The 4,495-nt window shown below is 33.1% G+C and overlaps 1 protein-coding gene and 1 long non-coding RNA gene across 15 annotated transcripts in view; one reads left to right on the top strand and one right to left on the bottom strand.

Annotated features, from left to right (window-relative positions):
* The window catches only part of LOC102671836, a 4,549-nt gene extending 2,562 nt beyond the window's left edge, over positions 1-1,987 (bottom strand). The window contains exons 1-2 of the long non-coding RNA XR_420733.2: positions 1,691-1,987; positions 346-1,452 (exon numbers count right to left, since the gene is read on the bottom strand). This is a non-coding gene — a long non-coding RNA (uncharacterized LOC102671836). The remainder of the gene's footprint in view (positions 1-345; positions 1,453-1,690) is intronic.
* The window catches only part of LOC102672047 (disks large homolog 4), a 281,358-nt gene that overhangs the window by 149,475 nt on the left and 127,388 nt on the right, over positions 1-4,495 (top strand). The gene's annotated exons all lie outside the window — the stretch shown is intronic.

A 4,495-nucleotide genomic window follows, 5' to 3' on the forward strand; every position in this document is an offset into this window, starting at 1 on the left:
TAATATATATAATAATTAATATATTATTATTTAAAATAACGTTCATAATTTTATGATATTAATTTTTAATTTATAACTTTTATTAAAATATTTTATATGACATTTTATGAGAAGAATAGTTATAGAATAACCAAGTTTGTTGTCAGCAATGATTAATTGAAAATTATAATATAGAATAAAAATTCTCCTTCTCCTTTAATTAAATTAAATTAATTAAATTATCAAAACATGTAAGAGTTAACATACAAAGTTAATATATTATATTATATTATGTAATATATTATGCAAAAATTTATATTAATCTATTTATAAATCATTTAAAAGGAAAATAATGAATATACTTACCATGTTTAACTAATTTATATCAGATTAGCCAGCTTTCAGAACATAAGTTTCAGTATTCATGCAATTTCTAGTTCGAATATAGGCAAATTTGGTTGGAAATCGGTTCAAAGGAATGCACAGCGGAGCATTACGGAAACATTAAGCGGACTTCGATGCATCGATGCGATTTCGGCAGGGCCTATTCGCAGAGGCAGAGAGATGCCAACTAGAGAAATGCAAATTACAACCAGTCAGACGGCATTAAGCGTTGCCATTGTTCCGCGACGTACTCCGCGTGTCGGTGGCACAGTTGCATACAGTAGCACGCGAGATATACCATCGGTGAAATTGCCTCCCCGGAAATTCTAAAGGTTTCGTTAAAGTTTCCAGGTCATATAGCTCGGAGCGTTCAAGGAAAAAGCACGGTCACGTATGAATATCCTGACCGCTTTCGGTTTCTAAGGCTATTTATTTTTTCAGAACAATTAAAAAGAGTTTTAGTGACTGCTAAAAAATTAAAAGGCTACTGCTTTTTTTCTTTTCTGCAACAACTAAAATAGAAAACAAGAATGAATTAAAACAAAATTGCAATGCATTTATACCTTCTACAAGAATAACTAGGTCATTGGTTTTGAAAATGATGATTTATAGAGAGAAGTAGTTTCTTCTATGGTCAGAATACAGTCGCTATATCTTCGAACCATGATAATATTTGGCTTTCCTTGTTTAAGAAAATTTAAAAAAATTCTGTGCAATTCTGTGATTTTTATTAGAAAGGAATTTTTTTTATATGTGTGTGCGAACTAAAACAAAAAATTAAAAGAATTAAGTTTTTTTTAAGATTAGATTAAAAGGATTAATAAAATAGTGTTACATAACCTTAAAGGATAATTCATTGATTCTTAGCGACAAAAAATTGCATTTAAATTTCACTAAATCTATCGCAATAGAAGCGATAACACAAATTTTCACCAATTATGGGCCTTGTTAAAAGAGAAAGGAGTATTTCCACGAACATAAATGTAGTTACATTCTTGCTTCCGAAACGAGACAGTAGTTTCTCTGTCACTTTACGACTTTACGACATCTTGACAGTTTGGAATTTTAAGACTATAAATCCATAAAACTCTGCAAAAGATTCAATTTATTATAAATAACATATATTTTTTAATATGTATAATTTAATAATAATAACAATACAATTAATAATAATTCAATTCAATTATTTAATAAAATTATAACTATATAAATTGAAAAATATTTTGTTGTTATTTTGGTAGAAAAGCATATCTAAAAAAATAATATAATAATAATATACAGGTAGATATTTTGAAATTCACGTAAACTGTCTATCATTACGACATACCTAAAACGGTATCTTTCTATTATCTACCTGAACTTCCCCCAACCTCAAAAATGCTACGCAACCTCGCGCGTTCGGTCTGACATAGTGCGGTGCAGCGTCCTCGAAGAAACGAACGTCTTTTATATGGTTAGTATGTTCTGTTCGAGAGAAAGCAAGATATACGAGGAAACGAGAGGGAGAATGAGAGGCACGCGGTAGAGAATGCGAGTACTTTCGTGTACCAATTGGCCAGTTTTTGTTCAAAATAGTGAATAAAAAATTATGAGACATCAATTTATATAAAAATAACAACTTATACATTATTAATAAAAATTTATAATAAAAAAATTGTTAATAAAAATTTATTAATTCCAAATCTTGTTTCTGAAAAAAATATATTCGTTTGGAAAAATAATTATTTTATTTTTTTAATTAAATCAGATTATTAATATCTAAATAATAATATGTAAATAATATAAGAAAATATTATTTTATTAAAATGAAATACTTCAAATGAATTTCCATTAAAGATAAGAATTAAAAATCAATAACAGAATTTTATAATTAAATTTTTGTTATTGCAGCTTAACGAGTTTTTATATCATATTTATAAATTTAAAATATACGTTAGTAAAATAAATTCTGATTATAAAAGAGAACTATTTTATATAGGTTAAACAATAATTGAAATAAAAGTTTATTTGGATAACGCCCAGCACAATTCTCGTGAGGACGATCGTGCAGGTTCGTGCAGATCCGGTGATGTTCGGCTCGGCACTCTCCGTGCGTGCTGCGAAGTTCATGCCGGCGGCCGAGCGATGACGTCAGCAGGCAAAGAGGCCCGTCCACGGCCAGCTCGGTAAAGCGTACGAGAGCTCTTGACGTTTCACTTCTTTGCGTACACGCTCGTATTATTTTCGGTCGGTTGTTCCATCTTTATCTGGTTGTGTTCGATAGATATTGTGAATGTTGAGTGCATATCACGTGGCGGGAAAAAGGTTTGTTTGCTACGACGCTGTTTCTTCTGTGCAATTGTAATCGAAGAGCGAGAGAGAGAAAGCGGCCGAGAGGTGGAGGAGGCGTCTGTGGCGACCTAACCTCCCAACCGGTGTATCACTGATTTTAATCGGCATTGTAGTACAGCCGTATAATCGTGTCACGCAAAGCTGTATAAATTATTGCGGAAACTAATTCGTACAAAGAACACCAAGATATCTGGTGCCCATCGTTTGACAATGAAGCCGACTTTATTCGAATGTAATTTCTAACCTCTGACGCGCCACCGGTTCTAGTATACGAAAAAAGCACGAACGAAAACGGAACGAAGCCGATGGTGCGGATAAATAAAGAGAAGAGGTGGATACTAAGTTACCTATATGTACGAACAATGCGATTTGTTTGTATGGTTAAAAAACTGTCGCGTACATATTGACATTCGCGTTCAAATCCTTTGTTTCTTTCGTTCTACGTGTTGCCTTGAGAAAATATCGTGGCCCGATTGGCGGTAGAAATTCGTTCTGGTGTGAGACGGATGAACGAGAAGCAACCTGTTTCGTATCTGTGTGAGCGTGTTCGTGTTTCTCATGGAATGCGAGAATCGTGCGTGCAGGGGCGTCTAGTACATGGTGATTTTCAACTAGCGTTGAATAAAAGTGTAGTGTTGGTGTAGACAAATACGTCTGCTCGTTATCATTTAAATGTGTTCCGTGTGAATCAGTGATCTTCCTTCAGAGGTAAAGTGACGTTTGCGCACCTAAATAGGAAGTCTTCTTTATATTTTTTTTTGGCGGGCAATACAGAAGGAATACGTGGCAATTGGGAATTCAGAATTTTTCTTATTTTTAATGCATATTGTTTTTCGCATAATAACAAACAAACATAATTCAAATATTTTCGGAAACGAACTAAAAAGTTTACATTACGGTTCTTTTTCATTAAGTGATGAATAGGTTATACGTGTATGAAAAATGCGAGATATAACAGTACTATGTATTTCATTTCTTTAAAGTATATTTGACATTTTATTTTCACGAATGAAACGTTCACGTTAAATAATTTAAGATTTTCTTTTTTATTGGAATAATGAACGCATAATGATTGATAACGTGTGCGTGAAGCGTATGTCCACGTGGAAATCAAAGGTTCACAATCGTGGGTTTCCTTATCCGCGTCGTCATTCGTCACAGTACGCTGCACAGGAGTACGCTTAGCGCGCACTAGAGTGAGACGGACGGACAACCTGTTTACGATATAAGCGTACTCGTGTGTACACATACGTAGTACACAAGTATGTACACGACTACGTAAAGAGGGAAGCTTATACATAGTTTTCGTGGGAGCGTAGAATTGGTTTTTACCTTATGTTCAGAAAAATACGTGCACGTATATCGACAGATATCAAGTCAAACAAGGTTCGTGTGCCACTTTGTACTCCATACTTTCACTGATCGATCGTCCAGGAGTTCACCGGTCGAATCAGAGAATGCATTCTCTTTATAGAGCATCTACTAACCTTTGCTCGTATTTAAATTTTTGGTCTACGTGATAGCGTAACTGTATATCGTTTTATAAACTTTACCTTGAAAATAATCGCGACGTTTATTTTTTTTTTTATCGTTTCTCTCATGAATATGAAAAATCGATAGCAATCGATTTCGAAGTAGATGGCGCGCGATTCAAATGATTAAATTGCTTTCTCGTCGAAATTTTAAATATTTTCAACAGTATTTTCATTGAATTATAAAAATTATAATTGTAATTCCTTTTCGAATATTTTTCTACTTCGCATAAGAAATTATATTATTTACACACCTTATGTGTATATAT

Source organism: Apis dorsata, unplaced genomic scaffold, assembly GCF_000469605.1.
Source record: "Apis dorsata unplaced genomic scaffold, Apis dorsata 1.3 scaffold_50, whole genome shotgun sequence".
Lineage (NCBI taxonomy): Eukaryota > Metazoa > Arthropoda > Insecta > Hymenoptera > Apidae > Apis > Apis dorsata.